The 23,759-nt window shown below is 44.3% G+C and overlaps 1 long non-coding RNA gene across 2 annotated transcripts in view; it reads right to left on the bottom strand.

The window, feature by feature from the left end:
* Nucleotides 1-5,056: 5,056 nt before the first annotated feature.
* Nucleotides 5,057-23,759, bottom strand: part of LOC122187014 — a 53,794-nt gene continuing 35,091 nt past the window's right edge. Inside the window, exons 5-9 of one of the 2 annotated variants that reach the window (XR_006181232.1) lie at nucleotides 22,471-22,601; nucleotides 20,001-20,154; nucleotides 18,106-18,327; nucleotides 8,073-11,904; nucleotides 5,057-5,789 (exon numbers count right to left, since the gene is read on the bottom strand). This is a non-coding gene — a long non-coding RNA (uncharacterized LOC122187014). The remainder of the gene's footprint in view (nucleotides 5,790-8,072; nucleotides 11,905-18,105; nucleotides 18,328-20,000; nucleotides 20,155-22,470; nucleotides 22,602-23,759) is intronic. The other variant, XR_006181233.1, reaches the window with a different exon arrangement.

Below are 23,759 nucleotides of genomic sequence, written 5' to 3'. Positions count from 1 at the left end.
TGCCGGGTATTAAAGTGAACGCTGTGATGCCAGGAGGAGCACAGAGGAGAGGTCACTCCTCTCCCGTGCAGCCACCGCAGACAGGTGAAGCTGCAGCTTCCCATCTCCTGGAACAGGTGCCTTTGCTCGCAGCCAAGCTGCTGAGAGCTGCTATGCAGCAGCCAGGCTGGCAGCCCGTGGGTCCGTGCTGTGGGAGGCTGGCAATGCAGCAGTGGGCTGGGTGCTGATGGAGCAGCCCCGGGAGCTGCCTATCATTGCCCTGTCACAACAGCCCGGTGACTGGGACTTGTTAATGTGATAGTTTCTCTCCCTGGTATGTAATATAATAGATTTGTCAATGTTTGTGTGCTTTGGGTTGTGGGTTTTGTTGTTGTTTCTTTTTTTTCCATGTAGAAATATAGCCTTATGTAAGCCTGGTTCCAGGACTGGAGCAACAAATTTGGAAAGCAGTTTGAGGTAGGAGGTTAGGTGAGCTGCATATGCCAGCAATGCACACAGCTACTTTATGTGGTATATTTAATATTGTGTAAATTTAATTTATTCCCCAGTTCTAACAATGCTTTAATGGACTGTGGGTTGATGTATACAGAGCACTGTGCAGTGATATAAAATGCCAGGCCTGTCTCCTAAAGTTTTGCTATGTCATTTCTATGTAGATCATAGTAATAAGTTGAACAACCTAATTAGAAATTAACTGCAAATTTTATAAGTGAACTTCTCAAGTAAGAAGGAAAAGTTCTCCACTTAAATTTGGGACTTAAGCTAAGCATTTAACTGCATATAGAATGAAAATAGCTTATGGCTCATTTTGTGCAGTGGTTCTAATTTCATTTCAGGTTTGTCTGTAACAGAGAACCTGCCATCCTAAGAAAGGGCTTCAGCTCCAGTCCCAACTTTAAATCACAGAGCCAGTGCCGCGGGGATGAAACTGAGGAGCAAACCAATATTTAGCTGTCCAGATGTACGTGGAGGGCCGGTTCAGCCTTCAGCAAGGGGAAACTTCAGTGCTGTGTCCAAAATTTCAAGGTGCTGAATGAGAAGTTCATCTTCCTGGCACCCTGACAGCAAATATTGATCAAATAAACCTGAGTGCAGAGAATTTGCAGGAACTAGGCGGCTGCTCATCCAGCTAACCACACCTCACCTGGATGGTAGCAGCTGTTAGGAAAAAATATTGGTCTGTTGACTGTGTTAAATGGATGACACCGCCTCTAATAAAAATATATTATAGAGAAACAGGGCAGGGGATGCCTCCCGATACCTGTCTTTAATCTCTGGATGCTCTGAATCCCCAAGATAAGGTAATACATGAAATGCATTCAGAATATGATGTTGAATAGTTTTTTCAATAATGAAGGTAATACTGATATATCCAAATTAGTGATTAAGCGACTTGGGTACAGACAGCAAAGCAGCTCTAGCAGTGATGAATCATCAGAGCCCCTCAGAAAGCTATTCAATTCTGTGGTTAGCGGATACAGAGCTCCTCTGCTGGGATTACATGGCTCCCCAACTAGAGGCTGGATGTTGTAAAGCTTATTTAGATGACCTAGAGCTTTACTGGAGACTTTAACTGGACTGTAACCAAGCACCAAAAGAAAACAAGACAGGGGAGTCCAAAAATGCAGGTGAGTGCACTCAGACAAAACTGAGGAATGGAGGACGATGATGTGAGATCTAGTTATAGGCTATAGGCTGGGAGTATGAGTAGAGAGCTGGTGGGACTCACAATCTTCCCTCCCCTCCTTCCTTTCTTTCTTTCTTTAAAAACAAACAATTAACCAAACAGCTGCTTCAATTTTATGTGGCCTTCTAATGAAACATTGCCCATAAGCCTACAGTATCTTTAAGACTCGTATGAAGGAAACATAGCTGTAGGTCTTCATTACACTTTATACTTTCGGAGCAGTCTCATTGGAGATGCAGAATGTGGGAGGGTAACCTGTGCAGGAGCAGCAGACGCTCCCCTTTCCAGCCTATGTTCTTGAAATACAAGAATTGATGGCCCATAACACTCAATTATGAATTAGATTTTGCTTTTTCTATTTTGTTTTCTGAAATACCTCAATAGGAAGGAAAGCATAAAAAATGTGTTTGCTCCAAGATGACAGAAATGTGCTAATCAGTAATCAAACAGTTATTACCTATTGGACAGTTCTGTTTTTCAGAGACTGAAGACAGTAACAAGAGGTAGCATTAAATCCAGAAAATGACTGGGTGCATTCCGATTTCTCCAGTTTCTGCAAAGGCTTATTTTGATTTCCTTCAAAGAGATCTGAGAGAGAGTCTGTATGAGTCACCTGCACTTCCACTGGTAGGCCAGAAGGCTTCATTGAAGGGAAGTCCTGCATGGCCACCCAGTATGCCATCACACTTGGGTTGCGTGCAGCCTATCTGCAGGCATCAGGTCAAACCTTCGTCTCCTCTGGAGACTCTTTGCCTTGATGAACACAATGGGCAGAATACCCGTGAACGTTCAGTGGCTGGAATTTTGCCATTTTCAGTGGGAGAACACGTACAAATTAGACTGCTTCACTAATCAGACTGTGCCACTGCTTAAGATTCATTTCTGTTTGCCTATAGCTAATCTGCCTAATATGAAGTGAAGAAAGGGAATAATGGAGCTATCAGTCTTGACAAAACACATCCAAGCAGGTGGTGCTCAAGTCACTGCTTAAACTTCCCTGGGTGTGGGATAGGAAGACAGCAGTCAGGGAAGAATTTAGTGGTTGTCCATTCCGATGGGAAGACAGAAAAAAAGAAATGCTTTTCTAGGTCTGATGACAGCTAGCTTTGGTTGCTTTCTACTTAGGAGGCTTTCATTGTAACATTTTTTTCTTTATTAGCAAACCAAAATAACAGAATAATAGCTAACTCCTATTAAAAAATTACCAGGGGAGACAAAGCAGTGCTTATAATAAAATTACTGCTACAACCTTAATTAGGGCATGCTGCCAAATACCTCTGTGATGAAAAACAAATCAATATAATGATGTTTTCCCATTACCTTTTGTTTGGGGAATGAAATGTCACAAAATATTTTGCATATTTCGTCTTGGAGACCAGGCTGTATTGGACCAAATTACAGGAGAACATTAAAGGATTTTGTTTAAAATTGGTATAGGCAGACAGACAATTCCTGGAACCAAAGGTTGAAAACATTTTTGCTTTCTAATGAGAGCAGAGGATGCAGCACTGGTACTTACTGACTATAAAAGTTTCAAATATAGCGTAGAATCTGACTGGACTAAACATGGTATATCTGCTTCCCTTTTTCGCCCACCTAGACGTTGTTTCAACTAACCTGAACCTGCTCTGGCAATTCATGCCGTGCTGTAAGGTCCTGCCCTTCTGAGGTGACTTCTCCCCATGTACCTGCCATGCAGATGCTCACTGCTGCTGGAGCTCCTGGCCGGACATGCTGCCTCTCAACAGGGCATATCCCCAGCACCTGATTCAGTTTTTCCCTTATCTGCCATCATGCATGCTTTCACAGGAGTTTGTCCATGTAAGAGCTGTCTAAACAATGAGCAAATGGTTCAGAATTTGGCTGTCTTTTATAAATAATGATTCAAAGGTTTGATTTAGATACAGACGAGCCCAAGCCACAAAAACTGCAGATGGCTCCCAACAGCATCAACTTGCTTTTTTCTTTCCCTATTGCGTTTTATTTCAGCCAGAGCCTGGCCTGAAAGTCCATGTGGAAAGACAAACTAACTGTGAACCAGACGCAGACATCAGTGCCCAGGGTGCAGCACGTACCAAGATAGCCCACAGCCACCTGCCAGCTTGCCACTGACCTTTTATCTGCATAAATAGTTGTGACCTTTGGGCTGCTCAAATTAGTGCTAGCTGCTCACCCAGGCCAGCATCGTGGCCCCATCGTGCACAGGCCTTCCGCTACTTTGACTCTGTTGCCTTTGCTTGGTGAGCCAACAGGCAGGGGCACTGGGCTGGTGGCCTCTGTAAGCTGCAAACATTAACTGAAGCCTTCATCCACCACTGAAGGTCACAAAAACCAAGGGAGGGGTCCTGCCCCCTGTGTTGCCACTTCTTGTAGGGCATGGTGAGCCTTCAGCTGCACTCTTGCTTGGGGCATTAGTTCGGCATGTCCTTCAGGAGAAGTCCTGAAGGAGTTTTAAAATCAACAAAAAGAAGTCATTACCAAAATGGCTACTCTTTCAGTAAGCCTCAAAATGAGTTATTTTGGTTAATAGAGAAGTAGTTCATTACATCACAGATACTTCTTTCCAATAAAGTCTATGTTTTATTCAGTGGACTGTTAAGTTGTGTAGGGTTTAATGCACATTATTTTCTCAGTAGATGAAAACTAGCATGCTCTCTCATGTAAATAAGCATTTAGTTCTAGTTCCAAATGCAGCATTTCTAATCCTGAAACCACAGCAGTTTTGCTTTTTTTTTTTTTAATATATATATTTATGTATGTATTTGCATGGTTTTACAAGCATGTTCTTTCAGATAGCTGACAATATTGACTAGGTCTGAAAAAAGAAGAGTCGGATACTTTAAAGACATAAAGCAGAAAAAAAATTAAAAAGTTCTAGGTTCTTTAAATTGAAGAGTGCATAGACATATTCCAGAGAGACTTTACTATGCGTAAAATTTGTTCCAAAGCTCCTGTCTTCTGCTTAACTTTAACTAGAGCTTTTTTCTTTTTTTTTTTTCTCTGCTATAGTCATGGGATAGTGGATTCCAAGAGCATTTTTCCACCTGATGTCCCTTGTGTGCACAATGCTTTAAAAATTCAGTTGACTCCTTTCAACATGAGAGACTGGAGACTTGTTAAGTTGCACCAAGGCGAACTATCAGGCACAGAATGAGAAGGTGCTGTTTACAACCACAGCCCTTGCTGCCTGCTTTTACCTATGACAGCTGTGGACAGGAATAGGAAACCCCACAAGGTTGGGAGGTCAACTTGTTTGACTTGGCTAGCATCCCCGGACTAGCACAAGTCATAGAATGGCTTGGGTTGGAAAGAATCTTAAAGCTTATCCAGTTCCAACCCCCTGCCGTGGACAGGGCTGCTCCCCACCAGCTTGGGCTGCTCAGGGCCCCATCCAACCTGGCCTTGACACTTCCAGGGATGGGGCATCCACAGCTTCTCTGGGCTGCCCATAGCTCAGATGTACAATTGCCTGCAGAAAGTGAATCCCAGCCATAGTTTTTAGCTCCTTCTTTTGTTTTATCTTTTACAGCAGCTCCGAAAGTGCATTCATTTGAAACTTCTTCTAAAAGCAATTTGGTTTGCTTTCACTTGTTCCACGTTTCAGCTATCTGGCCTTCCCTATCTGTGGCTGCACCGGCAGCAATGCTAGCCTGAGCCACTCACGGGTAAATAAGAAGTCAACACGCATGTTTGCAAAGCATGTTTAACTTGCGTCTTTCATCTGTGATTAATATTAAATCTATTGAGCTACATAAATAAGTAATTCACTTACAGACCTGTCAAACCAATAGTGATTTCTTCCCCTCTGAAGCTCTAAGCTATTCGTTCTAATTGTTTAATTTCCTTTTGTGTACCTGGAGATAAAAACAGCCTGCTAGGCCACTTCCACTTGGAGAGAAGGGCGGGCTGCCCAGTCTCTTCTGCCTCCATCCCACTGCATATAAGGTCTGCAAATATCCTTAAAAACCTTGAGTCATTTTGCACATCATTTCTGTGGTGGTAGTTTGTGCATGGAAAGTGGACTCCTGCTCGGCCTTCTGGCTTGGATCACAGCCCTGCAAAATCATCTCCACCAAGAGACTATGGATCTGTTTCTGTTCTCCTGCAAATGAAATTAGGAAAATTATATAAACATAAAACCACGGGGCAAATGAGAGGAAACTCTTGTTTTCTCTTTTGTGTTGATATGGAGTTGTGCTCCTTGAACACTAATAAGGCAGTGCTCTTGTGGAAGATTGAGAGCATGTATTCAGACCCCTGGCCTCCCAGCGACTGTGCTTAGCACTCAGCTTCTTTACAGGTAGTTTACAGGTTGCTTATAGAGAAGAGTATGAAGTTTGTTTGAGGGAAAATAATCCCCAGGTAGGGAAGTCCCTTCTAGCTAAAGAAAGCACAGGGAGTCGAGAGGAAACCTCATCCCCTCTCTAGTTCATCTAGGTGCCTGTATCAAAGCAGTAGGGGAGGATCTCAGCAGCAAGGGATCCTTTCCCAAACGCACTTGTGTAGGACCTCTCTTTGGAAGCAGTGATGAGAGAGCACTCCCTCAAAACCCACCCCAGCACCATTTCAGGCTGGTGGAGGTGGTGGTATTGGGCTACAGCTCTCAATCTGTGGGAATTTTCCTCCTCCCAGCATTTGCTGCATATGTAAAGCCCTGCATAAGCCATTGTTGTCTCTGGGATCTGGGGGTGGAAAGAGGAATGGAAGAAATCTTGAAGCAGAATATATTTAGCTTCCTTCCCTTCCAGGATGCTTCTTCACACCTCACTGTTCAGCGCATCCAGCCCTGCACTGAGCAGGGGAAATGCAGCAAAACCAGCAGAGCTTTCTGCAGCAATGAAGGGGCTTTCAGTAAAGCAGCCTCAGTACTGAAAACATGAAAGGAACACCATGGTTATTTATCAAAGGACGTTTCAACACAATCCATGTAAGGGATGCTAAGTTAGTTCCTAACACTATTTAGGTATACTGAAAGAAAGGGAAAATGTTGCTGTGCAGAAATAAAAAATGGGATCAAGATTACTGGCGAAGGGCAGAAATGACATTTACTAAGCTGCCTTTTGCCTGTGATGTTTGTTCTTTACTGTTTTTCACTTAACAAGACTGCAGAAGGCATTACTTGTCCTTAAAGAGTGCTACTGCATGCAGAGAGGAACCAGACGGTGGTTATCTGCTGTAACCGAAAAGCTGACATTTTGAAATGGTCATTATTCATTGCAACTGCTCAGATTGAAGCCATTTCACATGGAAACAATTAAGAGGCAGAATGCATATCATAACAAAGGAATGAGAAAGAAAGATCAGGAAATACAGGCCGATTGGATTAATCTCTTAAAATGAATACCATATTTACTGCTAGTGATTATAACAAATCTAAGACTTGTATTACCACTGGAGAGCAGACATGACTGAATTGCAGATTTTCTCATGCAACTTCAGAGGAAAAAAAATAAGATTATTGATTGATTTATAATTTAGGTCCAGAATGGAAAAAACTGTATCTCATTTCATATGTGTGCGGGATGGAAGGCGCCTGCAAATAATGAATTCTAAAAGTGGTCACAACTGGAAATCACAGAGAAATGAAAACCAAATTGGAATTCAAAACAATATAGTCCATTTGTATTTCTGTAAAAGCAAGGGAAAAATGAAAATGTGCATGGAAGGGCATCCACAGGGATTTGCACATTCTTCTCGAGATCAGTCTAAGTGCAACTGGAAAGAAGAAAAAAGGATAAAGAACAAAATCCACTTCTAAAGAGGCGTGTTGTCTTACATGCAGGAGATATGGGGGCAGGGTTTCTTTACACTATCAGAGAATGAGCGAGGTAATTACTGGAAGGCATATATTGCAATAAAGATTTATGAAACACCATTTAGTACTCCTTTCTGGTTGAGTAATTAAACCAACAGAATATCAGCACTAAACGGTGTGAGATAGATGAGACACCACGAGCCATATACAGCCCGGAGCCAGGATGTCCATGTCCCTCAATCCTAAAACAGTCATCTGTGTTTGCAAGGAAGTTTGGAAATCACTTAGAGAAGATATCAATACTGGATCTCTTAGTGGCATAAACATCACACCTCTCTGCTGTGTATACATTCACACACAATTTTGTTATGCCCCCCAAAATGAGTGACTTAAACTTGTACAGTTAAGTGACAGCAAACTACCCTCCAATTCCTTCCCCCCTGACCACTGTCTGGGAGACTAATTTTTATTGCCATTGAAATCAATTTGAGTTTTATGACTAACCTCACTGGAGCCAGGATGCAAGCAGCTAATGGTCTGCTGACAATAGCTGGGAACTGGTGCAAGTCAGAGCAGAAATATTTAATGCCTTGTGACTTTGCGAATATTTCATTTGCACTGTCAGCTTACCTGGCAAAGGGGATTTCAGGTGTGGAGGCATTAATTCCTCTTCAGATATCCAGTTTTTCCCCTTAAGTACAGAATCACACCATGGCTGAGGTGGGAAGCGACCTCTGGTCCAACCCCTGCTCAAACAGCAAGCTGTCCCGTGTCCAAGAGCCACATCCAAGTGGCTTTTGAGCAACTTGAAGGAAGAAGACTCCACAGCCTCCCTGGGCAACCTGCGCTAGTGAAAAACAGTAAGTCCTAAGTGGAAGGCATCAAACATCTTCAGGAGGCCGCGCGTGCACTATACAAAATTAGCTAATACAGATGGAAGAGCAGAAAGGCTGAGGGCACATCTGAGCCTCTGCAGGGGCAGAGCAGACCCAGTGTGTTACCTGTGCTATCTGCCTCCACCATCCTCATCCCTGCACCTCAACAACGAGGGATATTTCACAGTCACACTTCTTTGAAAGTAGGGGCTGGCGGGAAGAGCTGTGCTGCTGAGGCATGTGATGTTTGCCCACACTGCTCCCCTCCTGCTGGGGCCTCAAGCTGTAATTATTCCAGGTTACCATTGGACTTTCCAGTTGGAAACTCGTGCCGTTTCCATTCCTTTCCCATCTTTCAGAGATGCTTTTGCCTAAAAAGTAGTCCATCTGCAGAAATCAGCATCTGCAGAAAGAGTCATCTTGGGTGCCATTCTAGAAAGGGCTCCATTTGACATAGTTTATACAGAAGATCCCTTTAAATAGTAAAACTTTCGCACATTTGTATTCAGAGCTGTTACGATTTTATTTTTGAAGGGAATGTAGGTGTTCGTGAGCAGTGGGTGGGAGACTGACAGCACTAGACCAGAGCTCGCCATTGCGGAACAACTGCTGCATAGCCTACTATACTGCAAACCTCTGTGATGAAGACACAAAGGTTTGAGATAGGCTGTCCTTCTCAAGCCTGTTACTGTTCCTGTGCCTGTTCTCTCCTTGTGCTCAAAGGGAATCAGCTGCTAAGATGGCCTGTGTGTGTGCACTTGCAGGAGCAGACACAAGATTACCAGGCCTTCCAGATAGTAATTACTTTTAAGCTTTAGCACTGCATTTGGATTTTGCACTCCAGTGCCAAAGAAGTAGCTTTCTGTGCAACGTCACACTCACTTAACCACACGCCTGGGTCTGTTTTTTCTTTATTTGTCAACTGTTTGTTCTTAAAAATGAACAGCTCAAACTCTGATGCAAAAGCTCTTACCAGCTTTCTGAGGGCTGGTACATATGCATGCTGGTCTCTTCAAGAAACCACCCTTGATATGCAGTTTTCCATAAGTGAGGTAGCTTATGCCTCTCAGCATCATTTAATGGGGACTCTGCAAGGAATCACACTGATCCTTTCTCCCACTCCACCCCACTCAGAAACACAATGTGGAAAAAAAAAAACAACACAAAAAACACCTCCAGGACAGAACCCCTCTGAACACTTAAAACCCTCTTTTAGTTCTTACCTGATTCCACATATGATAAGGTCAGTGGTGGTGCCAGCACAGTGTAGATACTTCCTCTTTCTTCAGCTGAGCCAGGTAAATTACTAAATTGAGTTCACACATTTTTCTCCAAGACTATAAAGAAATTTCCTTCATGCTATTTCTCTGGATCTTCCAGCTAATGTGCTTCAGATTTTGGTTCAAGTTATTCAGAAGAATTCTTTAGCCTATATTTTATTTCCTGGGTTCCTTTGAATAATTTAGGGTCAGACTACTGGCTGTAGTCTTGTACAGAGAACTCTGAGCTGCAAGCCCAAATACCAGAGCCAAGATGCTCCGAATTCTGACCTTGCAGAGAAATTCTGCCTCTGCACAAAATAACACTCTCTTGCTGTGAGATCATCTAAGGCTTCTTGTTCATTCTCTAGATTTTATGGTAGGATCTTTCGTGATGAGTTGCAGCTCTGCCCTCCCTTCTTTCATGTTTTGAAGCACTTTTGCTGTAATCACTTCTCTGAAGCACCAATCTTTCCATTGAGAATTTGGGTTAAAGTGACTGAAGGGAGTGACAACAAAGGAGTGATTGTCATCAGGTCCCAAGGATTTGATATGCTGTTGGTTATACAATGCATTTGGACAGCCCAAGTTGTGTGCCAGATTAATATTTGATGTCATTGGACTTGACTGGCTGTAAAGAAAGAAGCTGGAGACAGTGTTGGGAAAATGGCCATCTCCCTTTCACCGAGGAGCTGGTGCTCATGGAAGTTGACAGCCTGACAGCCCAATCTCCCATCCACCCATACACTCTAGCTGGTGCAAGCCGTGAGCTGTGGCAATGCAAGTTTTCCCATATTTAATCACTGGTAGGTGAAATTATCCTTGTCACCCCTATGTATCATGTTTACTTTATATTACCAGAAACAGCTTTGCTTAGTGTGTATTTTATCATTATTTCCTAAGTCATTAAATTACACTTATAGTACTGATGTTTAATCTGTCCTTACTGCATATATGTGGGACTCCTCTGTGTAGTCCATGAAGGTATGTGGTCACTTGGTATGCTCAGAAATTGTACATTCACTCACATATGTCTTAAACAAGTAGAAGTAAATTTTGGGCTGTATCATTAGAGATGTCGTAAATGGTCAGGTTTTGTTTGTCTTCTGATCCTTTATCTTAACTTATCCAAAATACTGCTAGGCTAATGAGGCCCACGTGCCAGTGGTACTTCATTTAAAAAGGGGGAAAAAAAAAGTTAGTCTTGTGGCACACGGATATTAAAAAAATAAATCAAATAAAACTTGGCGTTGTAAATGGAAATCAATGGACTGCAAAATTGTATTTGTTCTAGCTGGATAGAGTACTTGCCGAGTTCCAAGCTGTCTGTCCCCTGCTGAGGAGAGGCAGGGTCTGCACTATGCGTAGCGCAATTGCAAAGCTATTGTGTATAAACCTGCACCTCTCCATATTCCATGCAATTTATACCTTAAAAAAATAATAATTAAATTTTACAACATCCCAGGAGATGCATATATTAGTTCTCTTTTACGGACAGCATGAAATGAGACTGGATATTTTGTCCAAAGCAAGTCCCTGTAAGGGTTGAAATTTTTGGCTCCTGGTCTTATTCTCAGGAAATTTGACTATGCCTGTCCTAAAATTCTTTCACTATCTATGAACTGCAGACAGCATAATATCTGAATAATAATACTAGGTATAGTGTTGCTCTGTAATTCCACGTGACTTCTGGCTCACGCTGACTTCTAGCTCATGTGGACATGTCACCAAGGACAGTGTTGCTTCTCAGCAGTGCTACACTCAACTTGGCTGCTTTTCTACAAGTCTGGTTCTTGATCTTTTGATAAATCCTAAGAAAACCATATGACATGGAACTCTGCTAAACTGAAATAATGGAATATCACCATGTAGAATAAATAAAGATATTTCTATTATAAGCAGCTGATTACCACTATGTCTAAAATATTTGGGTTTTGTCTTCTTCCCTATTCCGTAATTTTAATAATGATGACTATTCGTATTAGGCCTATAAACAGCTAGTGTTTCTTGTATGTCCTCATTGACTTATGATGCATGTATTTACCGTACAACAGGTAACTTCTTCAAAGAATTGTTATTACATGAAACGGCATTGGTCCAAAACCCTCCAATACTCTTTTCCCAGGATTTCTATGTGTACAGTCTTGAGAACCCAAGTATTTCATTCTGCAAAGCCTGGGTTTTGAAGTTTACCATCCTGAGGAAGGAAAGCCAACCAAACATACTTTGAGAGTCTAAAGAAGACTTTTTCAGGATGGAGGATGTACAACTGGACAGGAAGACTGGCAACCAGGATAACACCTGCCAGCTCTGGCAACAGGCTGAAAGCTAAAATAGAAGAGAGAGGTAAAATTAGCACATCTCATTCTTTGAAGTTTCATCAGGTGATACTTGACATTAGAATAATGCAGTAAAGAATTATTAGAGGAAAATGCTGTGCTGTCAAAGAACCTGGATGTTACCAGGACTGTCCTACCAAGGAGTCCTGCCCTCTAAAACCGTTCTTTGAAAATGTTAACCATATGGAGTATGCTATGCAAAGCAGTTATCAAAAAATAGATACCAGCTCTGTCCTTGATATTAAATAGGATCATTTGGATTACTGCAATCAAATATGAAAAAATAGCATTCATTATGAATGTGAATTTACATCCCTTCAACTGTAGAAATTATCAGGAGAATATCTCATTTAAAATTAGCACTATTTAAGTAAGGCTTAAAAATTAAATTGATTGGAGAATAACAGCCTATCCAGACCTTTGGTGCCTTGAACTCCTGCGTGCATTTACTGCCAAAGTCTATAGTAAGAACTTTTTTCCTCAAAAGTATACAGAACATTATTCTTTTTAGCCCAGATCAGTTACACAGCCCAGATCTTGGGGCAGGAGTTACTTTTGGGGTGGTCCCTTTTGGGTGAGAAGGCTGATGGAGTCAGGTAGTTCTTTAAATGAACACCTTTGATTAAAAAAAATGCACAAAGCCTTTTTTCCTTGAACATTTAAAACAAAGGTCAAAGAAAAAGTGGGAGTTTCATTTGCAATTACAATTGTCTTTAGCTTGGAAAGAACTCTGCCCAAAATCCCATTCTTAGCCTTAGAGGTCACACTCCTGCGGGTTCCCCTAGCTAGGTCTCAGCCTTCCTGGCTCTCTGTCTTGTTTCTGTCCCTCTTCTATCCCACAAGGAATTGCTGTATTCAGGTTGATCTCTGCCTTAATGGGAATGCTAGCCCCTAGCCAAACCACCCTGCTGCTGGGTTCAGATTCCTGAAAAGCCTTGGGGAGCACCAAATATTTCTGTTATACGTCAACAAAAGAATGCTTAATTATTCTGTTCTCATCCAGACCCAGCCCACTGGATATGATGCTGAGTACTTTCTGAAAACCCCTGAACTCAATCATCATCATTTCAAAGGCTGCCCCACCACTACTGTTTCCTTAAAGCTGGGGCCCAGGAATACGTCAGCCCAGCATCAGGTGCTCCCCATCACTTTGTACAACCTGCTGGTGTGTCCAGATGCTGGATGTTTTTCGGAGTGAACGGTACTAGGCCATGGGCAGCAGTTTGGGACTTGACTTTGCTGCTCATGCTCGTATCCTGGCTATAAGCTAGCATCATCTGTGATGGCTTTTCCTGTGTGGATTTCCTGACATGCTTAATGAGACATTACAGTGGAAACGGTGTTAAATGGGAACCTACTTTATGGCTCCTTAAACCTGGGCTCCTTCCTTCCCAGACACCATCTGCCATGAACTTGTCCACTGAAAACTGTCATTCCTATGTCATACTGCCCAGGCTGGGGTGCACAAAGCTCTTCATTGGTCCATGGTCTACAGTATAATTTATTATATTTTCAGAGGTTTTCAAGAGGGAAATATGCACTTTCGTGCTTAAAAAAAGGACAAGTTATCTGCAAAGTATGGACAAGTTCTGGCAGTCAGCATGACATGTTCATAGATTATGTGCTGAAGGAAAGGCAGATAATTTCTTAGGGATCATAATCCTTATAGTCCTTTTTGGTTCTGTGTTTTCTAGTCCGTGTTTCTTGTCAGTTGGCCAACTAATTTTCCTTCTGTTTCAGAGGAAATGTGCTGAATGGCAGATCCCAGGCTGGTCACTCGACTGACATTTTATGTTAGGCTAAAACATGTGATCTTTGACCCTGACAAAAGCAAAAGTCAGCCACACGTACACAATATGTATATATACACAGAGTGCGGAAAAAGAAAAGGTAAGAGATTAAGCCACACCACCACAAAAGTTATAAGTAACCAAGCAGAACAAAGGTCTGCCCTTAAATGCTAAAGATCAGTGTAACACTTTTTATGGCTGATAACATGCCATGCCCCATTGTTAGGCTGAGAACTTTTTACAGCTGAGCAAAAGATAACAACCAGCTTTTATGTGGCATGCCTTGTAAAATAATAACTAACAAGAAAGTGCTCTGCAAAGAAGGCCTGTATTGTTATCTCCATGTCTCAGAAAGGAAACCTGAGCAGCAGAGGGAACTTGCTTAAGGTGCCTTACAGGTGCAGGTGACTTTCCGTGTTCCAGCACAGAAACAAGGATGGAGAAGCCAGCCTTGCTTTGTTGGGCAGCTGAATGCACTGCCCTGCTTACAGCAAGTATCTCTGGAATGCTACAGGCATTGGCTCCACTCCGCAGGCTGCACTGCGGGCACTGTAGCAGCCAGTCTGGGGCTGTGCTGGAGGCAGAACTGGTGGAGCAGCCCTGCACCATCAGCTGGGTGGGAAACTGCAGCGCTTTGTCTGCTTCTGAAAGTGGGACACCAGCCATGCTGGGAGGGCAGGAGGCTAAGGAAGGGCAGGGTAGAAAGGCAGCCAGGAGAGAGGATTTACTGAGGCTGTCACTGCTCGGGGATGCTGGCTGGTCTGGTGTCCCGCATGCCCCTGAGAAGCAGTGATGGCATCCACTGCCTCCACAGGATTGCTTGCCCTCCATCCTGCATGTGCAGGGAAGGAACAACCTGTATAATAACTCATTAACCCAAATTGCCTCCTGTTCTTATCTAGCTCTGCCACTGAAGCGTAGCAACAGCTCTCCAGGAAGCCTTGGAGTGCCCAGTGAAGGGCCTTCATGTGACTCCCTGGGCCCACCAGACACCCTCCAGCAACATGCTGCCGTGGGGCTGAGCAGCTCAGCAACCAGAGCTCGAGTATACAGCTCACCCTCTGAGAAGGTTCTTTCATTTGACACCGGCTTATCCTGCTTGAATGATGAGCTGCAGTTTCCACATTAAATCCCAGCACCTTTCACTGCAGCAGCCCTTGGCCTGCCTTCAGCTCTGTAGTGGGTGAGCTAAGAGCAAGCCGTCTGCCCGTGTGGATGTATGGAGCAGAATGTGCATCTATACGTTGTCATGGAGATGCCATGGGATACATCCTCGGGTTTTGCTGGTTGGGCTTCTTCTGTATCACGCGTTTGTGCAGAAATGAGGCTTTTACTAAAATACAGTATCCAAGATTTTCTGGAGCATAAGTGGAATGTAGATCTGTGTCAGATCAGATGAGGTCACTTCATTTGTGATCACTTGCATGGGTCTTACTTTTTGTTTTCCACTTACACTGCTCCTGATCACATATGCACATAGCATCAGCAGTTTAGAGAATTAAACAAGTCCGAAATCATGGAGGGGGGAGAGAAGCAGGCCATATGCTTCAATAGTAACAATTCAAAGATGCAAGATGAGGTGGCAGGATACAGTGGATTTTGCAAATACAGTGGACTTGAAATAATCAATGGGAAATTGCCCTTAGGAGCTAACTTGAGATATGTGAAATCTCTGTAATTTTCCTATATTACCTCATGTGTTAAGGTAAGCAGTGTTATTGTTTGTGTCCATCTGATCTTCTGTTTTTTCTTAGTAATAGTCTCACAAATATAGTAACAGATATTTTCAGTGAAACAGGGCCTTCAGAAAGAGAGTCATTAAAAAGGAGAAAGAATTATCGATTTTTAAATTATACCTTGTCCATAAAAGACAAATCACTTGGCCAGTGAAGATCACATTCCCAATATGTGTAAGCAGTCAAGGACTGCAATCAGAGGGCCCGAGGCCCTGTCTACCTGATAGTTACATAACCAGAAGCTAACTCCAGAAGACAGCACCATCTCACAGCCTGCAGACCATCTTCAATCTAAGCACTGTTATAAAAATATCACCTTAGTCTTTCTACATAATGTGCTTCTGATACAAGCTTTCCTGTGTACCCACAGCTAAACCTCTACCCAAGCTCTCATCTAAGTGTGCTAGATTTTTTTTCTAATTGTGCTTGGAAATGATCATCAGTTGTTGGCCTCTTTCTGAAGTTATTCAGATCTGAGATTACTCTGGAGAACCTGCTGCATTTTCATAGCACTGCTGCTGCAGGTCCGCCAACCAAGAAAAGCTCCCTTGTGCCTGTTGACATGAATAATCCCCAGCATTTTTAATACAGGCTGTCTTCGCCAGTTGGCTGACACTTGTGCTATGCCATGAATAAAAGCTATTTGATGACAGATGAAAAATGGATGTGAAACACTTGCTGCTATATTTCCTGTGCTGTATGGGAGCTGCTCCCTATTGTTTGTCATGTGCAGGAATGTTAAGATGCTAAAAGCAACTTGAGTGCAGACAGTGATGACATGACAGTGCAAGGCAGTAGAGAAAACAAGACCCCATACCTATTCTAATAGCCTGCATCTTGCATATATTCCTCGAACAGCTTTAAGTATAAGTTCAAAAATGTGTGTTTTAATGTCTTTACCTAGCCAAAGTGTGCCCTCAAATCAGCACAGAAAAGATTCCCCTTGTTACCTGGCTGGAGACAGTTTAATTTCACCAGGGAAGAAGATGGGGATTCAGGGTAGATTGGACAGAATGAGAGAGGGAATGTTTGGCTAATGGAAGATAGGAGATGGACCCAGCTGCCAGATGAGCACGAAGAAGAAAGGGGCGTTGAACCATCCAAGAACAAGATAAAATGAGCAGGAAAGAGGAAGGACTGAGAAACAGAGGCAGGAGAAGAAGGGGGAGGAGCAAATTCAGAGATTAAATTATGGGGGGCCTCAGAGGGGAGATTTGGAGGTTTCACTGGAGATGAGATGCTGGTGGGCCAATGTGTCACGGCTGTGGAATACTTAGCAGGAGCTTCCAAGCAAAGTGACGGAAGAAAGTGTAAGGAGAGGAGGGAGGACGAGCTACTGCAGCACAAACTGCTGTGACACGGGCAGGAGTGTTCTGAAGATGGGCAGCAAAGGAAAGGCAGGCTATAATGAAGGTTTAAGACATCCTAACACCTTTGGAAACAAAGCTTACAGATGACCCCCTGAAGCCTTTTCATATGAAGAAAGCAAAATATGCCCAAGTTTTAAAGGACTATCAGGAAGAGAGCGCGCATCATGTACTAAGCAGACAACATTCCTTAGAAAACATATCCAGTGGAACGCAAAAGACATCAACAAGAAAATGATCATTCTCTACCATTCACTTGATTGCAGACCACGTTGATCCTTGCTCTGGGTTTTGCATTCATTGAGAAGGATCAATAAGCAGACTTATAATCAACTCTGAGCTTTCTCTCCCACTTCAGCCTCCGCCAGGGCTCTCTGGAGAGCCTCCCTCCTCTCCCTTATCGTCAGCTCAGAGCTGGAGCTGGCAAAGCACACCTGCCGCAATGACTCGCTGCTCACAGCCCTGTGCCTCCAATATAAAGTTTCAAGCACCTGATATTAGTATGACGCAGGTGAGCTCTGCAGCATCTGTACACAGACCTGGGTTTTGCAGAGCCTTTAGCTGCTGCAGGGCACCTCAGGGCCAAGCAGTGCTGATATAGTTGAGGGCTCAAACGAGGGGAGGTGGGATCGTGGCACTTCATAGCCAGCTCTGCAGCAGTAAGGTCTCTTTTCTCTGGCAAATGGCTGAGCCAAGAAGCAGTATGACCACAGCAGCATGAGAAACAGAGAAAGAAAAAAAGAATTTCTTTTCCTCTAACAGAGCAAAAAAATTGTGTGTGTGAGCACATATAGTGTCCGGGTGATTGCAAGGCAAGACACGGTGACAGCATGATGGCATAATTTCCAGATGACATATCAAGCAAAAATGCTTTGGAAAGCTCTGCTAGCCAGATCAGCTTTGGAGATGTGTGACTAACAGCAATAGGCCATAATAATTATTTTTTAAATGTCACTTTAAGCACAGTTTTCTCCTGATTATCACTAGAGCACATTTCTGGCACAAAGTGCCTTTGTACAGTATATCTTTATAGTATGTGAAGCTAGCACTCAGCTCTAGGCAAGGATGGTAAAAAACAGTATATCATTTTGCTCTTGCAAGGGAGAATCTAACAATTTGGCCATCTGCTGCATTCCACAGCAGTGACAGCTCATGCTTGTGTTTGGTGCTAGAGCTGGGGCTGGCGATGCAAGAGCAGCCCTTCCTCCCCACCCTCCTCCAGACTTAGCAGCTATACCCATCCCCATTGTGCCATTGCTCCTCTTGTGCCCTTCCCACTACCAATTTCCCTTCTCACCTGAAGGTGGGTGAACTGTCGTGCTGCCTTGCTGCATCTCCCTGCAGCTGGTCTCTGCTCCTCTTGGTTTGCCCAGCCTTGCTCTGCCATTGCCACTGCTCAAGGTGGGGATGCTGTAGCTCTAGGTCACTGGTTGCACAATGTTCATTCCCATGTCATGGCAAATGGCCAGTGAGAAGAGAGCTGCTCCTGCCTGTCCTCATGCAGCTTGAGTCTTCAAGCCTATTTCAAAGAAGAATGAGAAAGCAATTATTTGGCTGCACTCATTTCAGCCTCCCTGCATTCATTATGAGGGGACCTGATAAAACGACATCTCTGCAAGTAACTGCACCCAGGCTCAGAGATATCCACTCTACTTTGAAATGCAGTGGTCAGCTATGATGGCAAGGAGCTTGCCACAGCTGGGCTGAACCTTTAATGTCCCTGCTTGATCAGCAGTTGGACCAGATTGACCCAGAGTTCCCTGCTGCCATCAGCTGCAGCCCAGCTTTTCTCAGAGCCACAGCAGAGTAAATCCACTGCGGTGCTCCTCAGCCCTGGGCACATCCAGCTCCTGCTGCAAGCTCCTTGTACAGCACAAGTAGATAGCATGCCCACCAGGCTGCCACGGTGCTACAGGCCCTCCCTTGCCTTTCCCACCCTGCATCTAAGCACACTGATGTGCATCAGGCACTCTCCTGTTCCTCTTGTCTCCATGAGCCCTCCATGTCTCCCCAAAAGACAGCTCCTACCTGCTGCTGGGAGCAGTGTGCCTGACTCACAAGGACTTGCTTTCTTTTAAAAAAGATGGATGTTTCTGAAGGTCACCATTTTTACAGCTTTAACATTCATAATCCTGTGATCCTGCAATAGTTACGTTCAGCATCTGAGTTACTACAGTGCACAAATTGTATTTGTGGTATCCTCAGAGGCCGAGTGCCAAGCTGGGAGCAGATAAACACATTGCACACGGCTTACGAGGCACAGAGGCGCAGAGCAGCCCCGTGCTCTCCGACACAGCAATTTGCCTTCTTGTGGCACATGAAACATATCAGCATGTGCTCATCGGGAACCAAAGACCCAAGCACAGGAAGGCAGACTTGGGGCTTAGCTTCACAACCAATTTTCCTCTGGTAGCTCTGTAGAAAGCTAAATATTCACGCACACTAAATAACACTCGTTTCTTTAAGAGGGTTTGCTCTCCTAGCGCTAATCTCTGCTGAATTGCTGAGTTCAGTGGGATGCATTCACTTGTGGGGTTTAGCGCAAGGGTCTCAGCATCCTGCATGCAGGCTGCTTTTGGCTTTCTATTCTGAGCAGGGATCTGGAGCCTGGGAGATGGTCGGGTCGATGGAGACGATGCTCAGTGCTCGTCATGGGGAAGAGGACGCGCGTGCTGCCAGGCAACGGCTCTGCAGCGCCCGTGCCAATGGCTGCAAACACCTCTGCAGAGGCAGGTCTGCAGCATGAGCATCCAGCCCCGTCTGCTCACTGCCTGGGGGCCTGTGGGCACATGCCTGCCAGGCAGGGAGATTGAACTGTGCCCCTCATGCCTGCAGGGAGCAGGGCAGAGAGGACAAGCCCCTTTTGGAGTCTGGGCAGGGCTCTGGGGGTCTCAGTGCTAGCATCAGCCAATGCTGCTCAGTGGCAGCTGAGAAATAAAGCCCTTGCCCCACTGTTTATATTAGGGTGGGGAGGAACGGCAATTCAGGCACATGGGCTCCAGTGGAATGTCTGATGTTCTGGTCTTCATCTGGGTCTTTAATTGCCATCCCCAGGCTCTGCTGCAATCTGCCATACACAGCTTGGTAAAGGAGGATAGAACAGATTTTAATCGCAACAGATATGCATTATGTACATGCATTCACATATACCTATGCATGAAAAATTCATTCAATGGGATTAGGTACAATTACCTTAGGGTGTGCAAAGCAGCAGTGCCATCCACAGCAAGTGTTCCCTTTGCTTACTCTTTTCAATGAACTACTTTGATTTCTCCAGTCCTTCACTCCATGAATATTCTTCCAAAAGCAGTGCAGTTGTCTTCCTACTCAGTTTCCATAAGTTTGCCTGCAGTGGTAGTTAGGTCTTTATTACTTGATATTGCCCGAGGAAATGTTTGTAAAGATTCTTATTCAGCTTTTATTTTACAGCTTAGGGGCAGATACCTACAATGCTACGGAATAAATCTCTTTCTGTCCTGCTTTGTCCTTCCTGGGCAGGATTTGGCCACAAGTACAGAAGAGAGACATAACTTATTCTGAGACATGCAGATGACATGCACTCTCGACACTCAGCACAGCTCAGACCCTAGAAATACCAATGTGAGGTGAGAGCAGGTGAAGAGAAGGGCGAGGCCAGATAATTTATTGCAGCTCCCCCTGCGGGAGTTACAGATAAATCTCAAGGGATAAAACAATGTTTGCGGAAGAAGTTTGCAGCTGGGGGATAAGAACTGCGTCTCCTCCTGGTCCCAGGAGCAATTCCACTGTGGGGACAGAGGCTCTGCAGCAGTAGCACAGCACCATTCTGAAGCAGTGTTTGTCCCCGAAGCCCCCTCCCTTTCCCACTGAATTCCATCACTTGGGCTGTGGCAGGCGGGCAGCAGGGCTGCAGGCAAGCACCCCACCCATCAGCTGGCTTTTTGGAGTGCTGATGCCCCTATTTAAGGGGAACACCAGAAAGGACTACTGCTAGGAGGTTTGGAGCAAGGGCTTAGACACCTGCCTCAGTGTCCCATCGGTCCAGATGAAAGCCAGGGCTGAGTCCCAGGGCTCTGAGTCAGCTGGGTCCCGCTGTGGCGACAGGGAGGGCTGCCAGCTGCCGGCCAGCCTGGGCACCGCTGTCCCAGCACAGTGAGAGCACCTGAGTGTGACAGCCAGCACGCTGCTCTCCTATGCGTAATTTGCTGCGATCATGTTATAAATCAAGATGAGACTGCTAAAATTACATATGACCTCATTTGATAGATTATCTAATAAGGAATTTGCTAATGCAGTTTATCACTTAAAAAGCCATATGACTGTTAAGGATGAGTACTTTGCTGCAGCACATTTAAACCTAATTGTCAGAGGAGAAAAGCAAGCAGATTTCAGAGGTGAGTTAGAAGAGCATCCTTATGAGGATGATGTCTTCACTAAATCAGTGGTGCAATGCAGCAAGCAGGGTGGAAAGGAGTCTCCTCTGGATAAAGGTACAGAAAGCTGCTAGATGAGACCGGCTGTGGGAGCATTCTGCATGCAGCACTGATCGGGAGAGCCTTCCTGCCTGTAAATATCTGTACCCCAACGGCATGCTTGATTTTATTGTTTGACCTAATGCTATCTTTTGTCATTATAACATTTCAGTTCTGCTTCCCTGTCTTGCAAGTAGATCGAAAATCTCTGGTAGATTGAAAGGAGTTCTGTGCCCAGACCTCCAGCTCTAACTAGCTATTCTGGTTATTGTGCTTGTCAGAATGAAAAGAGTAATTGTTTTGCTGCTATATGTTACCATCCAATATTTTTGTTCTTCCAGTCCTGTGACTCATTTAAAAATACTGAACATCGCTTCCACATACACAAACAGAACTATAAAGCAGCTCAAGCCAATGAAACAAAGCTCGTTTCGCAGGTTTGTTAACCAAGTGTTCTGTTCCAATCCTTGATTTATGATTAATATAGATGCCTTTTTATTTCTTGACGATTTTATAAAGCTCATTGTGGGGTCTGAATGCCTGCATACATTCCCTGGATGGATGACACCGTTCAAAGCCTCTGAGAAAAACATTAAACCTGCTCACAACTCCCTCCGTGTGTGGGGAGGGGGAGGTGTTAGAAAAGTGACGATTTTGAGCTCCATTTTAGGCTTGGGCAGAATGAGGTGGAGACGTGAAAGAGCTCACAAAAGGCCACACAGAAAATCGATAGCAGAGCCAGGGCTAAAGCTCTTGACTTCCCTGATCCCCACTTCGTCTCCTGGCTCCCAAGAGCAAAACCAGCAAATGTCCCCTTCCTATCCCCTGAGCACACCCTGTTTCATTTGCAACCCTCTGAAGGTGGAGCTTGTTCTTTCTCAGAGGAAATCATGTTTTATGGCAGGAATGGGGAAGGTGGACATTGCTTTACAGGTAATAGGATGTGATCGTTGGCAGAATAAGGGAGAAGGTAAATTTTGCAGTGTGCTACTGAGTCAAAATGGTAGGTGAACCCTGTGTTGACTTAAGTGAATAACTGCTGATTTGGGATTGTACAAGAGCTGCCGGTGTCACAAGAACAGCAAAACTACCCACAAAACATTGCAAATGCCAGGGACAGTGACCAAGCGAGCTGAAGGAGGATATTTCAGTAGAGTCATACACTGGAAACATGCAAGGAAACCCCCTGTGACATTTGCATCGAGGCCCACCTGACCACTGTTATGCCTCAATTAGTAATGCAGTCCCAAGAGAGTAGTTGGGCCTGCTTCTGGGAGAACTGGAGTCTGTGTTTCTGCATGAACATGCCAATGTGTGCATGCATCTGGCTGGAATCATTTGCCTGCAGAAGAGGAGAACAGAAAGTAAAGGAAACATCACTGGCCTCACAGAATAGCCCTGTTCTAATCCAGAGAGGCCATGTGAGGGCTGAGCACAGTTCATCACTGTGCCACATCAGTGCTTGGGGTTTCCCCCCAACACTAGCTGATACAAACTGAGTCAGTGGATTTTACATTGAAAGCACATCTCTACAGTAAGCTGGGCTCACTTACCCTGCACTGTCAAATAATGCCAGTGATAATCCTCAGTCACAGTTGACATAGACAAAAATTTCACCATAAAGCCCTCACTAGTCATTCCATGAGCCATCCAGCCTCATGAGCTCTTACCACCACCAAGATAAGATCTAGATAAGATATGATGATAAGCCTCATTCAAGACCAAGGGAAAACCGAGAAAACCAGGAAAGGTCACAAGGTTGTGGCTTTTAAGTATAATCATGGAATCACAGAATCATTAGAGTTGGAAAAGACCTCTAAGATCACCAACCGTTCTCCTTCCGCCAATATTGCCCACTGTACTATGTCCCTTAGTACAACATCTTCCTCTTAAAACACCTCCAGGGCCACTGACATAAAATCTCCCCTGAGCCTCCTCTACCCCAAACTGAACAATCCCAGTTCCTTCAGCTGCTTCCCGTAAGACTCACATTTTTCCCCCCAACACACAGCCATTCAAAATAGACGTTTTTCATTCCTTCCAGGCAGTAAGCCTCACCATGTAACTGCAGGCACTGTGTTTGGCCATATGGTTAGTAATGCACTATGAAGCTATACATGTCATAAAAATAGTACTTAGTCAAATTATTCTTAAAACGTCACTTATAGGGCAAAAAATATCCTCTAGAAACAGACTGTAAAATTACACTTTGAGGTTGCTATCTGGCACAACAGTTAAATTCTCCTGCTGTGCAAATCAGGAGGTGGACTGCTTTGAAAACACGAGGTAAACATTCCTAGAAGGACAGAACCAGAAGATGTGGCAGTGAGTTTCTGCTGATCAGCAGCTCAAGACCTCTCAGAACAGCTGAGGGTGCACAGGAGAGCAAGGCCCCAGCCATGGCCGTACTTGAGGGCCACATTCTGCTCTCCTAAAGGACAGAAATCCCACCCCATCATACGTCCTCTGAGATCATCTGGGAGATCTGCAGCTGAGTCAC

The sequence above is a fragment of the Lagopus leucura genome, unplaced genomic scaffold (genome assembly GCF_019238085.1).
Source record: "Lagopus leucura isolate 7727_CA_CO unplaced genomic scaffold, USGS_WTPT01 Super-Scaffold_73, whole genome shotgun sequence".
In the NCBI taxonomy this organism is placed as follows: Eukaryota; Metazoa; Chordata; class Aves; order Galliformes; family Phasianidae; genus Lagopus; species Lagopus leucura.
Note: the sequence above shows the minus strand (reverse complement) of the source record. Positions and strands in the feature narration are given on the sequence as shown.